The 17,027-nt window shown below is 40.3% G+C and overlaps 1 protein-coding gene across 3 annotated transcripts in view; it reads right to left on the reverse strand.

Annotated features, from left to right (window-relative positions):
- The window catches only part of IGFBP2 (insulin like growth factor binding protein 2), a 487,588-nt gene that overhangs the window by 122,568 nt on the left and 347,993 nt on the right, over positions 1-17,027 (reverse strand). The gene's annotated exons all lie outside the window — the stretch shown is intronic.

Below are 17,027 nucleotides of genomic sequence, written 5' to 3' on the forward strand. Positions count from 1 at the left end.
GCACTATAATTTTGCACCACAATATTTTTGTGGTTGATATTTTGTCCTAAAACCGCCCACGGGTGTCATCCAGACAGGTTTGTGTAGTAGCGGGGTACTAGGATCTACTCTGCATTCTGTTGGTAGCTTTGTACTTTCCCTTAAACAAGGAACACCAAACTGCACCATGCTTCCTGACAATTTCAGCAACAAAAAATTCAATATCCACAGGGCCCACAATTCTAAATGGCTTTGAACCTAGCCTTCTCACTTAGCAAGTGGAGCTATCTTAGAAACAAACGAGAAAGGTGAGGGGGCGGGGGGGTGGGGGTGCAGCGGGAAGCAGAGAATGCTAGCATGCTCTCCGACACCTACCCTTTCATTTCATATATGACAGATGCTTGGCGTCTCTAGTCCACTAATTACACAACAGGGAAAGAGACAAAATCTTGCTGGCCCATCACTTCTTCAGATTTCTCCTGTACCTGAAACAACCATTCATTAGCGAGGATCAGCAAACCTGTGTGCGGTCTAGCCTTTCCATCTCTAACATTTGAAAAATGGCCCTGCAAACGTACTCACTGCGGAATGCACAGAAGAAAAGGTGACCGTGATCTGGGTATTTTTGTGCAGAAACATTGCTTTGAAACATTTGTTAGGTGAACCAAGTGGAAAGTATAGATGGCAAAATATACACCTAATGGAAGTAGTAATTGGTCCTCATGAAATAAAATATAAATGTAAAGATATTATAGATGTATATATATGTGTGTGTGTGTGTATACATACGTTGACCTCTTGGAGGATGCGTGAGAATTCCAAGAGGGAAAACCCTGCAATTGAAAAATAAAATTGCCTTTTTGTTGAGATATCTGTGTACGCTCAAGAAAATTCACAAATTCTGCAAGAGTGTGTTTGGTATTCACAGATCTGGTTTCCCAGATCCACACAGACAGATTAAGATCAAATTAAAAACTCATATTTTTCCTGGTTATGAATCCTTACACAAATATTTAAAAGAGGAATATCCACAATGCAACTGTGCAAGGCCACTGGAAGTGAACAGTGAACACTGGCAGAAATGTAGGTTGGGTGCAGGTCACAACCTGTTGGTAGTGCGTTAGATACAGTACCTGTCCACAGGGCAAGCCCTGCATTGAAAGTCCTCTGCCCATGGCTAATGGCCATGTGTTGCTGGTCTGGCGGAGTGATTGTTGGTGAAGGTCCTTTTGCTAGACCTAGGCCATGCTTACCTTTTTAAAAAATACTGGAAAAGCTTCATCAAATTTACATTAAAGTTACCTTTGCCGATATTAAAGGAGCATTTATTTAGTTTTAAAAATGCAGAAATTCTAATAAAAACCACAACTAAAAATAGCTAGATAGCTGTAATGCAAAACCTAAATATCAGTTCTCCTATAGTAAGCATCACAAATCACTACTCATACCCATGACTGTGGTGCTCATGACCGCGCCCACGTGTGCATGCGTGCCAAGAGGATGTTGTATTACAGTAAATACGGTACATGGAAATCAGTGTCCGTCATAAAGACACACCTGGCAAAATACGTATGGAGGTATCAGTGCGTGCAATAATGCACCCAACTGGAGGTCATTAAAGGACATTTTTTTTCTGGGAAAAGGTCAAGGTGCAGTAATATCCGTTCACGAGCTGGGCAGATTCAGGGTTAAAAGAAACAGGTATTTATCAGAGTAGAGGACACATAAACGTGTTTTAATTCACCGAAAGGTTTGAGGAGAATACATAGAGGATCTATTTATTCCACACGGGATCAGGTTAGAAGCCAGCAGTGAACTCTGGAGCTAAAGGCCATATTACAACATTTCAAAGGGCCGTCATGCTGGCACACAGACAGTACTCGGAATATCCCGGGAATCAGCTCAAACAGTGCCAGGGGCCAGGGCAGGGGCAGGCCAAGCACGGGGTCAAAGGGCAAGGATCGTACTACCAGCAGTGTGTGTCTCACCTCCATCTACAGTCTCCGCTCTAAAGGCAACACCGATGATCAGGGTGTTTGCTAAGCAGGGGAACTGTGAAGAATGTCTCTCTGAAGCCAGCTGATGGCGTCACCTCCCAGGAACATGTTCCATGCGACACGTAAACAATACCTGTTTAGGGAAGGTTTTCAGCACACTGCCTGATCTACATCACTTCTATTGAAGATTTCTATTTATGCATAAGCAATATCACGTTTAAGGAAGGTTTTCCAAACGCCACATGAACAATATCTCTTTAAGGAAGGTTTTCAGAGCACCGCATAATCAATGTCACTTCTGTGGAGTATTTCTACCTGCTGCAAGAGCAATCTCACGTTTATGGAAGGTTTTCACTGTGATGCAAAAAAATATTTTTTAGGCAAGCTTTTTGTTATGTCTATAAACAGTATAATTTTATGGAAGATTTTCAAAGTGCTACATAAAATATATTGTACAAGCCTGATACGATTTTCAGCACGTTGCATGAACAATACCACTTAGTGGAAGATTTTCTATTCGCCGCTTCAACAATAGCGCTTCATGGGTGGTTTTCCATCCTCCACATGAGGTTTTGTAGTGTAGTTTCTATATCCATGATAGGCTCTTCGCATTGGAAGGATATACACTATAGTTTTGACATAGGACTGAGGTCAGTATGTCTCTATCGAGTACATTAAACTTAATTACTTCTGTGTGCCAGCTAACTCAGAGGTCACTAGAAACTTCTTGAATAAACAAGGAGGGATTCGTTTCTGACAACCGCATAAACATGACAACTTTGTTTCCCTTAGAATCGGAACAGTCTCAGAATCGTGGAAACAATAGTCAATTGGTCAATCGTGCATGCTTAGTTTCTACAGAGGTTACTCAGAAATAGATAGACTGGCGTTCCAATAAAAAGGATCTATTGAGAAGTCTTATTTCTCGTGCAAGAAATATGTACTGCTACAATCGTAAGATAGAATGCGAAGTATAATACCTACAGCGTTAGCAGTAAGATAAAAGAATACCTCAATAGCATGGTTTGTAGCTATGACATTTATTCATAAAAATACATACATTAATAACACAGGCTAAAATGTGAGTACTCATCTGGTGCTTCTAGCTAGTTTTACCTCAGTGTACCTAATCTAAGTGTAGTAAGAGGTAAGAAGTAGGAGCTGTTTTTCTATAGTCTAGTTTAGCTATAGTTTGGATTGGTGTTGCCAAGATTTGCCAATAGTCCCTCTAGGTCCTAGTCTGCTCCATACCTTAGAATGAGAAAGGTTGGAATCTCTTTCCGGGTCTCGATCTCTAACACCCCGCAAGGGGAGTCAGAAACACTGGAGCTGGATTCTCTGCATGGAGGATGACAGCGTCTGGTCAGTGCGTCAGGCGGGGACTCGACTTCCTTCCGAACTTGCCTTGGCTAGCCATGCTGTGCAGTATGCAGCCGAACCGTGGGTTGCCATGGCAAGTGAATGTATATTTATACCTTGAAGGTGTTTAGGAATGCCAGTATTGACGTAAAAGTCGGGCAGAGGAACGTCATGAATGAACCCCTAATGATTAGATGTTCATGCATAATAAATGAGTTCTTGGAGAAATCAATAATCCAAGCAAGGGGAAGTCCTAAAGGCTTAAGAGTCTGGTTTTCCAAGAACTCGTTGTGACGTGGATGGACGGATGTAGGTGGCCATGCCTGTATTTGGCTAGCGTGAATAATGCCTAAATAAGGGTAGTATTTCTATGCCTAAATATGGGAAATGCGTATTGTGCCTATATAAGGGCATAAATCGGGAAACCTTTATACGGTATCTAAATCGACACACAACAGTTTGTCTCTGTTATGGAAGGTTTTCCACATGCCGCATAAACAGTATTACTTATTGATGGTTTTCCACACACTACATAACAAATATATCTTTATGGGAGGTGTTCTACATGCTGCATACGATTTTCTACATGCCGCATACACAAGATTAGTCATGGCAGATTTTCCACACATTTCATTATCAGTTTATGAACGGTCATTCACGCGCACATACCCAATATCACTTTACAGAAGATTTTCCAAATACTGCATAAACAATATCTCTTTACGGAAGATTTCGCAAATAATGGTTTCACTACCAAAATATGGACACCCAAAACATCCCCATACCACAATATTGGGCCATAAACATAGATATAAAAAATATCGACATCCTATATTTATTAAGGTAAGTAGAAAAATATCGAGAGAAAAATATTGATGGCATAAATATAGATGTCAAAAATATCGTTTTTTATATACATATGAAATAGAATAATAAATATGAAATATTTTAAATAATAAACCTCATTTTAAAAAAATGGATTTATTATACATTCAACAAAATTAACAAATAAACTTAACTGAAAAAAGTTAAATATAAAAATATATAAAAATGTAACAAATAATATATATATATATATATATATATATATATATATATATATATATATATATATATATATATATACACAAATACCAATAACATAACATTTTGGTTAAAAAAACATTCTATTATTAACTAAAGCATTAAACTATTTAAAAATATTTAAACTTACATTTTCCACTCCAATCAAAGCAACAGTAGAAAAACTGTTGGATAGCTGAGGGGTAAAATTACTATTCCCACTCCAGTGAGTGCTACAGTAGGGAAAGTGTTGAATAGCGGGGGGGTAAAATTTACTTTTCCCACTCCAAATGGTTACAACAGTAGGGAAAGTGTTGGATAGCAGAGGGATAACAATTACCATTACCACTCCAATAAGTGCAACAGGAGGGAAAGAGTTGGTTAGCAGAGGGGTAAATATTACTATTCCCACTCCAGTCAGTGCAACAGTAAGGAAAGTGTTGGATAGCGGAGGGGTAAAAATTACTGTTCTCACTCCAGTCAGTGGAACAGTAGGAAAAGTGTTGGACAGCGGAGAGGTAAAAATTACTATTCCCACTACAGTCAGTGTAACAGTAGGGAAAATGTAGGAGAGCGGAGGGGTAAAAAAAATGACTATTCCCACTCCAATGAGTGCAATAGTAGGGAAAGTGTTGGACAGCGGAGAGGTTAAAATTAGTATTCCCACTCCAGTCAGTACAATAGTAGGGAAAGTGTTGGATACGGGAGGGGTAAACATTTGTATTCCCACCCTTGTCAGTGCAACAGTAGGGAAAGTGTTGGATAGCGGAGAGGTACAAATTACTATGCCCACTACAGTGAGTGTAACAGTAGGGAAAGTGTTGAATAGCGGAGGGGTAAACATTTCTACTCCCACTCGAATGAGTAGGGAAAGTGGTGGATAACAGAGGGGTAAAAATCACTATTCCCACTCCATTGAGTGCAACAGTAGGGAAAGTGTTGGATAGCAGAGGGATAACAATTACCATTACCACTCCAATAAATGCAACAGGAGGGAAAGAGTTGGTTAGCAGAGGGGTAAATATTACTATTCCCACTCCAGTCAGTGCAACAGTAAGGAAAGTGTTGGATAGCGGAGGGGTAAAAATTACTATTCTCACTCCAGTCAGTGGAACAGTAGGGAAAGTGTTGGACAGCGGAGAGGTAAAAATTACTATTCCCACTAAAGTCAGTGTAACAGTAGGGAAAATGTAGGAGAGCGGAGGGGTAAAAAAAATGACTATTCCCACTCCAATGAGTGCAACAGTAGGGAAAGTGTTGGACAGCGGAGAGGTTAAAATTAGTATTCCCACTCCAGTCAGTACAATAGTAGGGAAAGTGTTGGATAAGGGAGGGGTAAACATTTGTATTCCCACCCCTGTCAGTGCAACAGTAGGGAAAGTGTTGGATAGCGGAGAGGTACAAATTACTATGCCCACTACAGTGAGTGTAACAGTAGGGAAAGTGTTGAATAGTGGAGGGGTAAAAATTTCTACTCCCACTCGAATGAGTAGGGAAAGTGGTGGATAACAGAGGGGTAAAAATCACTATTCCCACTCCATTGAGTGCAACAGTAGGGAAAGTGCTGGATAGCGGAGCGGTAAACATTTTTACTCTTACCACTCCAATGAGTGCAACAGTAGACAAAGGGGTCGATTCCGATTTGAGAAACGAATCCGTATGACGATTCGTATTCGTAGCCGTTTCCGTACGAATCGTACCATTCCGTCCAAATCGCATAGTACAATCCGTTGCGAGAAAATACGTCCGAATCGTCTTCGACCCGCACAGTAAACCGTACGATTCGTAAAAATGGACCCGCCAAGTACGATCCAGACCGGGGAATGAGTACGCGATTCGTACGGTAGACGTCGCGTAAGAGCAATTCGTACGGAGGGCAACACTATCACATACGCTCTGTACCCCTAAAATCAAAGGGAGTACGCACGGGGGGTACGCACCGTACACCTACGACCTTGGGGTGTACGAACCGTACCCCTACGGTCCGTACACCTATGATCATGGGGTGAATGCACGGGGACATACGCACCATACCCCTGAAATCCAGGGGTGTACGCACCGTACCCCGATGCACTGTACCCCTGCAATAATGGGGTGTACGTACCGTACCCGGGTGGGTCCGTTCAGTATGCATTTCGAGGTGAAATCTGCTTTACGGACGTACCAAGCTCCTGTAGAAAAAGAGTCATACGGAGTGTTGTCGATACGATTCGTACTTGCTGGGTCAGAAAATGCATCTTCGATCCATACGGACATCGCGTACTGCGCGTTCCGAATGCGATTCGTACAGATTAGTGAGTTGTACGAATCGTACAATTCTGTCCGAATCGCATAGTACGATCCGTTGCGAGAAAATACGTCCAAATCGTCATCGACCCGCACACTGAACAGTACGATTCGTAAAAATGCAGTATGACCCGGCAAGTACGATCCAGACTGGGGAATGAGTACGCGATTCGTATGCTAAACGTCGCGTAACAGCAATTCGGAAAATGCAGCTTCGATCCATACGGACATCGCGTACTGCGCGTTCCGAATGCGATTCGTACGGATTAGTGAGTTGTACGGTCTTCGGTACGATTCGTACGGAGAATTGCTTTGGGTACACATAGTACTACATCGTACGTACGGGTACGGTTCTGCATACGATTCGTATGGGAAAAAAGCTCCGTACTGCTATTCGGACGGCATTTTACCAAATCGGAATCGCCCCAAAGTGTTGGATAGCGGAGGGGTAAAAAAAAAAAGACTATTCCCACTCCAATGAGTGCAACAGTAGGGAAAGTGTTGGATAGCGGAGGGGCAAAAATTACTATTCCCACTCTATTGAGTGCAACAGTAGGGAAAGTGTTGGATAGCGGAAGGGTAAAAATTACTATTCCCACTCCATTGAATGCAACAGTAGGGAAAGTACTAGATAGCGGAGGGGTACAAAAATGTACTATTCCCACTCCAATGAGTGCAACAGTAGACAAAGTGTTGGATAGCTTAGGGTTAAAAAATGACTATTCCCACTCCAATGAGTGTAACAGTAGGGAAAGTGTTGGATTGTAGAGGGATAAAAATTACTACTACAGTCAATTCAAAATTATTAACAAACAAAATATCAACAACATAAAAAATATTCGAAAAATAAATAAATTAAAAAAATATATACATATATTAAAATATATGTAATATTATGAATAAAAAACATATAATGTTAAATACATAACAGAAATATCTACAAATATTACATTAAATAAAAGAAAATAACTTTCCACCCTTTACCCCTATAAACCCCACAACCCGCACCTAATTTAATTAAACAATTTCCATATTTAATTTTTAATTAATTAATTAATATTAATTCACAACTAATTATGAATTAATTAAAATTAAATTACTTCCCAACTTTTACCCCTATAAACCCCACAACCCGCACCTAAAACTATTTACACAATATCAATCAACTAATTATTACTAATTAACAACACATTAACAATTAATTAAAAATAAATTACTTCCCACAGTTAACACTATAAAATCTCAATTAATTAAATATTAATAAATAAAACAAATAATTAATTTGTTATAATTAAATTACTACCCACCCTATTCCCCTATAAACCCACAACCCGCAAAATGTAAATAAAATAACATTGATAACTCCGGAGGAGGAGCTTCGCTAGCAACCAATATGGCCGCATAGGCTCCCGGCTCCGTCGACCTCCGTCGCTTGCGGACCTATCCTGTAATTAATCCTGACCTCCCGCCCGACTCCCGTGTGTCTGAATGGTTGCTGATCCCAGGGGGACAATCCCGGAGTTTTTATCGCCTTAATTGACGAAGTTACATCGTCTTTCATTTTCGGCCTGGCCCAGCGTGTAAGCCGGGGCCTCGAGTACTGACCCAGCCGGGTTTCAGTTGAACAACATCGGCCGCGGGTACCTGGCGGAGTCCGGTCTCATTGGAGTGAAATTTATTCTTTCGATCCTGGTGGTGGTTTCTGGTCCCGGCGACTGCTGGAGAGACGGCGACGAGACGTGTTTGCGGCTGGGGGCCAGGTCCCGGCGACCCTGTTGCTTTTCTCGGGGTCCACGGGTGGGCCCCCGCTCGCGGAGGCAGTGTAAAGATTGCCAAGCCTACATGTCGCCCTTTGCTTCCGTCCATCCCGCTCCTGCTTGTTTCCCCGGAGTAGCCGGCCTCCGGGGTTAAGGACCTGCTTTGTTATTCTACACGCGGGGAAGGACCGGACGGAGTGTGGGCCATCGCTGAGGGCTGTGATGACCGCCATCGGGGCTCTTCACTCACAAATGGAGGCCACTTTCCACAAGTTGACCGTAAGGATCGAGGTTGTGTGTTTGAGATCGGACTCCGGCGCTGTGTTAGACCTGCACCATACGTTGACCCCCGCGAAGCTTGATTTAACTCGAGAGGAGGACCTAGAACAGAATCAAGATCTCATACCATTTGTCTATGCACGAGCAAAGTGGTACGTTACTGGAGCCCCTGAACAACTAGCACGATCGACGGAGCCATCGCCCGTGCAGGACCCATTTGCTCTTTTACTTCTTGAGACTTTCTTCAATACTTTTTGGACTGACTTTCGTACATTTGGTAGACTTAGAGACTTCACATTTTTGACCCTTTCTGGCTGTCTTGGTCTACGTCTACTACAACGTTCTGACTCTCCTGCTACTATGGTGGTCCTATCGGATGGGGTTTGTGCGATGGATCGGAAGGGCCAGGGCTGAATTTGACTGTCTAAGTTCGGTACAATGACTTCCTTTTGACTCTGCTGGGTGGTGTCCGTACGATTGATCACAGGAGCCAGATTACAGTTTGATTGTCTGGGTTCGATACAATGGCTATGTTTGATAAGGGAGTTGCTGCCTCTGTTGCGCCGGGAGTTGGGCGGGGGGGTTTTCTTTCTTGTTATGACTCCACTATCTGTTTGCTTCTTAGTCTGCTTTAACTTGCTTTGTACGACGGTGGGGGCTGTTTGCTTTTGGCGGGGAGGAGGGGAGTCCGGGAGCTCGTATTGTATGACATTTCCTCCTCCATCTTTTCCCTTCCTTGGGGTTAGTTTAGTGGGCGAAAGGCACGCTGCTAGTGGGGTTGGGCCGTAGCCATCTGCAGGGGTGCAGGGTGGGGGGCAGAGGTTTTTTTTTTTTCCTTTCTTTCGTTCTATGGCCTTTTTCCTTTTCCCTTTTCTCCTCTCTACAAGAGATGCGGCGTATTATCCTGCTTCGCTTTGTTTTCATATTCGGGTATCGAGTGTTTGATTTTCATATCCTGTATCATGGGGGGGCGGGCTCTGATGATGTTTGCTTTAGGTGTTCTGTACCGTATTGTTTTGCTCAAGCTCTATGCTTGTATTTTGAATCTCAGATGCCTGTAATTGATGTGTATTCCCTCAATCATTTGCCCGTTCACCGCTATAATATGCTCCACTATATGATACCTGATATGTATATTGCTCCTCTTGTGTTAAAATTAATAAAAATATATATAAAAAAATAAAAAATAAAAATAAAAAAAACATTGATAACTCCTAAAAATGTAACACATATATTAAAAAAACACCTAAACTGGACAGTGAACTGACTCGCCTGCGTTAGGCACCAACCTTAGAGGATATACCCATATTCTGTGAGATACAAAGCAATTCTGTGTGCAAACTTCAAAAGTGCCCTCTGTCCAAAGGCACCACCCTTTCCCTCAGGGTCAATCGTACCACTTCACAAATGTATACACTCAAATCATATTTTGTCCAGTCCATTTTGAAAAAATATAAGGTTCCTGCTTTATTGATTTTTTCTTAGAAGAGCCACAGCCAACGCGTTTCGTTCTGCGAACAGAACTTCTTCAGGGCTGTAAATTAAAAACAGATATAAAACAACATATAGAAAGAATAATGTGCACAAACAATATGTACAACATGACAAATGTAACACAATTAAATACATAAATAACAGATGATGTTTGTTTTTTGTGTGACCTCATAATACATTATACATTATTTAAGATCAAACATATAATTACAATACAAAAGACCATACTCCAAACATACAGACAATTGATAACAAAATAGAGGGTTATGCAACATCATGAAATAAGAAACAAAAACAGCTAAGTGAGGGAACAAATTATATATGTCAATTATATGAAAAAGGTGGCCAACTTCCTTTGCCAATATTGGGACTCAAGAAAAAAGTTTACCTAATATGATCTAATTCCAATCATAAACACTAAACATACTTATGTTCCAGAACACATCCACACGAAAATCCACAATATAGGGATAGCTGACAAAAGGCAGTGGGGCCCAATGCCAAAAAATCACAATAAGCAACTGCACCAGTGATTCAAAAAACCAAATGATGAAAAATGGTACCAACATATGATAAGAGGAAAAGAGAAGAAAAGTAAAGACATACTGTTCCTCTATTTCGCGAAACCATTAGGTAATTGATACATGAGGTAGTAGTCTCTCACTTCAAAATGTCCTTTAGAGATTATACTCTTACATGGCCAAAATATGATTTGATTGTATACATTTGTGAAGTAGTGCAACTTTGATATAGCTTATATATATATATTAAAAGACATAAACAATACTTATACAAAAAATAAATTTCATACATTTAAAATATATACTAAAATACACACTATTTAAAAACAATATTTTTAAAAACAATATTTTTTACCTTCAAATGGATATTCTTGACCCAATAGTCTTGCTATCAATATTTCTCACTGACAATATTTAGGACTTGATATTTGTGACGTTCAAAATTTCCAACTCAATATTTTGTCTGCACCCCGTTTCTACATGCTTCATAAGATTTTCTGCACACTGTACGTATAATATAAATTTTATGAAAGGTTTTCCACTCACCGTATATGATTTTCTACATACAATATGAACATTTTGATATTATGGAAGATTTTCTACACGCCAATCAACAATATCTCTTTATAAAAGTTTTTCCACCCACCACATAAACGATGTCTCTTTATGTCACTTGATGCATAAACAGTATTATTTATGAAGGTTTTCCACTTGCCATATAAACAATAACAATATCTCCTTATAGAAGTTTTTAGCTCACCACATAATCCATATAACATTTTTATGGGAGATTTCCACCGGCTAGATAATTAATATCTCTTTTATGGAATGTTTTCCTTGTGCTGCATAGACAGTCAGTTGAAAACCTAACGTCCAAATTCACAAAGGCTTTCTTCAGAAAGAAACTGGGTCTTGCACCCTAGAGAGCAGGATAAACCCAACACAGGAGAGGATTAAGACAGATTTGCTCACAGAAGAAACTCAAGTGCCAAGTTCTATGTTTCAAAGTTTTCAATGCAGACTTGTCCTAACTCAGCCTTTTATCCTTTATCCTTTCAACCATCCTTATTATTAGTGGTGCATCATTATAAGTGGTGCATTCACTTGTGTGATAGGTATCGCACACTAATATATACACCAAGGGGTTCAGAATGTATCGGGTGTTAAATTGATTATCCTGTTATAGGTTTTGCCCACAAATCGGTGTAAAACGTGAATATTTTGATGCTTAGCGCACCAAAATCTACAAATTCCTGATTAATATGGGTGTTTTTCCCTCTATAAATTTTTCCAGGTTTTATCTACCGAAATGTATCCTATGCTGCCGATTTTATCACATCCAGTATAAAAACATATGCAAAACTCATAATTCTGATATGTACAGTAATAGGATTTACTGCACACATCGGACTCGAGGTGAGAGCGTTACAGAGTTGATGAAACTGTTCCATTGTGTTCAGTATGAACAACTCTCATCATTTCAGTGCCAAGGGGCATGTTCGTGCTGCCTGTTAAAATTATGGCTGCCATCTTTAATGTGATTATTATCTACACCAGTCCTTTTCCAAAACCATTCTTTAGGCTCCAAATAAACATGAAGTGAACTAAACAGGCCTATTCACAAAGATAGTTTCGAGTACGTAAGGTAGTACACTTTTAGTACTCTTTTAAGTACTGTTACACACCTTTGTGAATGTGTCCCAAAACATCTTAAACGGGAATAAAATGGGAATATTCATACACAGTACAAATAGAAAGGACTTTTAGTAAAAGGGAGCTGGATGTTTCGGGTCGATTCACAAAAGCCTTGTAACAGTATATTAAAGATTACTCCTGTGGTACTACTTATCGTACTCATAAATGTTTTTGTGAATCTTCTTCTTTGTGTTCAGATTAAGGCCCCGTCTTCCATTGTCCATTTCTTCCCCTATGGCAAGTATGGGATGGATTCACATATGTAAATTTAAAATTGGGAATCTACAAATTGTGGACATACACCTATAATTTCCTCTTATGTGAAGCATTATGGGGATTCACAAAAAGTTCCAGATCTCAATTTGCAAATATTATTCTCTTTTGTATTTCCTTGTGAGAATTGGCCACAGGCCAAACCATTCCTCGTAAGTAACCATAGCGAATTTGAGCTTTTGGACAGCAAATTGCTTTGTAATTATTTTCGCTGTTGAGAAGCACCCCTTTTTCATCATGAGTTTTGAGGGTGTTCAATTCCTAGTTCCACCTTGGATATACACCTACTACTCCCTTTTGTGAAGTTCACAACATTTACAAAGTTTTTTTATAAATGCAAGAAGATTTTCCAACAAAAACTAACTTTTAACAGGAGAATTGTGCCTCATAAAAAGGATATTATGGAATATTGTTTTTATAAATCATTTCTTTGGTGCAGAAAGTCCAATCTCACCCTTTACCTGGGACAGATGAGTGTTTTACCTGCTCCTACTCAATAGAATTGAAAGCGTCTATGTCTATCTGTCAGGTACTCACCACATGGTCTATCCTGACATCATCAGAGCCCCGTGATCACATTGGTGCCATAATACACAGTCATCCTTTCTGTAGTTTCTCTGTCCTTTATATAGATTATTCTAACAGTAGGGTATCATAGAACTAGGTTGTTGTTCCCAGGCAACATTCATGGATTTTGACGCTTCCCAGATTTCCAAAACCATGTAAACCTGGCGATGTGCCAAAACCTTATGCCTCCTGAGGTGAAGACTAACAAGGAGAAAAAGCTTTATTTTCTTGCCTTCATGACTATGCTATTGGCCTGGCTTTGTAGAGGTACAATGACAGTCTGCTCAGACCCAAACTTCCCTTGTGAAGGTAAGTCTTACTGCACCTGAAGTGGGACAGGACACCTTGACGAGTTATAGACAATGGTGCAGTGCAAAACTATTGCCCGCCTGCACAATTTTGTGATGGGTCCTTATAAATTTACCTAGGCCGGCTGAGTTATGAAAGGGATACAGTCCCAGTGCAATATTGTGCTGCACTGCAGCAGGCACCTGTAGAAGATGTTAGGCCTGTCTGTATTAGTGTAACTGTAAACTGCTAGAGTTAACTCGTGCTAACTTTGGCTGACAGAGGGTCACTTTACCGGTAGGGGGAAATGTCCCATTCTGCTTCATGGCACACCCTTAAGTGTGCACAGGGTATAGACTGGAACAGTTCACCCTACCACAGTGAATGCACTGTTCAGAGTGCAGGGGAGAAACCAGGTCTTCACTCTGAACAGCACATTAGTGAAAGGTGGCCTGGCTGTTTAAAGCCGCTAGTCCTCATTCGACTGGAGACAGCGGCCCCCCTCACCTTTATAGGGGGCAGGGATCCCTTTCACCTTCATTGCAGGCCATGTGTAGAGAAATCGCTGGGAGTCCCTGGGGGAGAATTGACTGTGCATCCCTATGTGGCACACATTCAATTAACCCCCTGATGGCTTCTTTGCCTCTGTGCTCTCGCGTGTAATAGGGTGTAGACATAAAGGCAAAGAATCCTACATTTGCATGGGACCACTCTCCATGCAAATGAGGGCACAGTCCTAAGGATCTCACCTGTGTGTGAATTAGAGTATATATTGGGGATCCACTTGTCAGTAATCTCTGCGATTTACAGACTCATAATTTTTGCAGAAAACAGAAAAGCTGGTGACAGAGTTCCTCTCAGGGGGATGTATGACGTTACAACGCATACTTTTACAACGCATACCGTTACAACGCATTTTTTACAACGCAAAAACTTTTACAACGCATACCATTACAACGCATGTTTTTACAACGCAAGTACTTTTACAACGCATGCCATTACAACGTAAGTATTGGTAAGTATAAAAAATTTGTTTTTAAATTAATTGTAATTAATATAATTTAATTTAATTTAATTTATTTAATTTAATTTTTTTTATCCTGTACCCCTGTACCCCAAAAACCCAAATTAACCCAGAAACCTAAAAATACCCCTGTACCCCAAAAACCCAAAACTGTCCCTGAACCCTAAAAATACCCCTGTACCCCATAAACCCAAAACTGTCCCTGAACCCTAAAAATACCCCTGTACCCAAAAACTGAAAACTGACCCTGAACCCTAAAAATACCCCTGTACCCAAAAACTGAAAACTGTCCCTGAACCCTAAAAATACCCCTGTACCCAAAAACTGAAAACTGTCCCTGAACCCTAAAAATACCCCTGTACCCAAAAACTGAAAACTGACCCTGAACCCTAAAAATATCCCTTTACCCAAAAACTGAAAACTGACCCTGAACCCTAAAAATACCCCTGTACCCAAAAACTGAAAACTGACCCTGAACCCTAAAAATACCCCTTTACCCAAAAACTGAAAACTGACCCTGAACCCTAAAAATACCCCTTTACCCAAAAACTGAAAACTGACCCTGAACCCTAAAAATACCCCTTTACCCAAAAACTGAAAACTGACCCTAAACCCTAAAAATACCCCTTTACCCAAAAACTGAAAACTGACCCTGAACCCTAAAAATACCCCTTTACCCATTAACTGAAAACTGACCCTAAACCCTAAAAATACCCCTTTACCCAAAAACTGAAAACGTAAAAAAAACCCAAACATATAAAATATTAAATATAATTATATACTTACCAATACTTACGTTGTAATGGCATGCGTTGTAAAAGTACTTGCGTTGTAAAAACATGCGTTGTAATGGTATGCGTTGTAAAAGTTTTTGCGTTGTAAAAGTTTCGTTGTAATGGTAGTGCGTTGTAAAAGTTGCGTTGTAAATGTTGTTTACCCTCTCAGGGCCATATAGGCCTTTTGTGAGCTGGGGCCCTGGAGGGCCGGTTTGGAAAGCCCATGTCTGCTCCTGGCACTCCTGACACTTTGACCAGCTCCTTGAGGTAGGGTGGAGCAGGTAAAGACGGTAGAGAGAGAGAGAAGGGAGAGAGATAAAAAGAGAGAGAGCGAGAGAGAATGAGAATGAATGGATTGGTTGCAGTAGAAGAAAAAGGGAGCGGGCAGGTTTGAGTATTTTTGCCAGGGCTGATTTGGGTTCCCTGGACCGTCTCTGCATCGGCTTTACTAGAGAGGTGCATCAAAGCAAAATTCTAAATTAAGAAAGCTGTAGTATGCCTAGTGTAATACCTTGACGCAGAAAAAAGGTATGCATATGCATCAGGAGTTGCACTGCTGCCATTGACTTTAGAGTTTTGCTCCAAAAATGGGAAACATCTATCAGAAGTCAGAGTTGCTACCAGCACTTTTCTAGCGGTAATGGGACATGGTTTTACCCTGCTTTAATGTCATGTTATTACATTTGTAATGAGGCATTATCTCATCATCTAAAAATCTACAGGAAGGGCAGAAAAATGCTCTAACCAGGTAACCACACACTTGAGCCTTATTAGCCGATCACTACAGGAGTCTAAGGGCCAGGGGTATGCACAATGCATTACTTAAAAGTGGTCACAATTTGTGCAGCGACTTTTACCGAATGCGTTGGTATTTTGCAAACCGACCTATGTACTAATAGGTAGGTTCAGAAAATACTGAATTGTAGTGGATTGTAATCCATCCTACCTCTACAATAATAACGAGGTAGGTCGCAAATTGCGACACACTACGATTGTTGCCATCACAGGGATGGTGCCCTGCTGAGGTCAGCAGACCACCATGTCGGTGATTGCTTTTAAATAAAATATTTTTTTTTTAAACACAGCTCGTTTTTCTTAGAGGAAAACCGAGCTGCATTTTCATTTAAAAAAATGAAAAGTTTCACAAACTTTTTTTTCAGCGTAAGTACTGGTCCAACAGCCCACTTCTTACTCATAAAAAAAATTCTACAATGAGATGTCAGTATAATATTAATGTTATGTCAAAAAACATTAATCCATAATACCATAAGGAGTCGGTATTTGGAGGGACGTCCTAAACACACCACTTCAGAATACCAATATGGTATTGTTTCCTAAATCCACGTAGTAGTAAGGCAACCTGCTACTAAATTACTAAATGGTTTTAATACATACCTAATACAAAATAGCTGGTCGCAAACACTTCTATTTACTGAATCGCTGGGTTTAGAAACAGTAAATGCATTTGTACATCTGATTTTAAATGATCTATTGTTCTGGTGCTCACATTCTTAGAAATAAGCCCTTGGAATACCCCGCATGGTTACCACAAAGATAGCACGGTGCTGCATCCAATGTAAAAAACATGAGAAATGCTCTGAATCCCAGACTAGAATCCAACAATGCAACCTGCTTATGCAACTAAAAAATAAGGCGTGCACCTTAAATAC

This window comes from Lissotriton helveticus, chromosome 3_1, assembly GCF_964261635.1.
Source record: "Lissotriton helveticus chromosome 3_1, aLisHel1.1, whole genome shotgun sequence".
NCBI classification, from domain to species: Eukaryota; Metazoa; Chordata; class Amphibia; order Caudata; family Salamandridae; genus Lissotriton; species Lissotriton helveticus.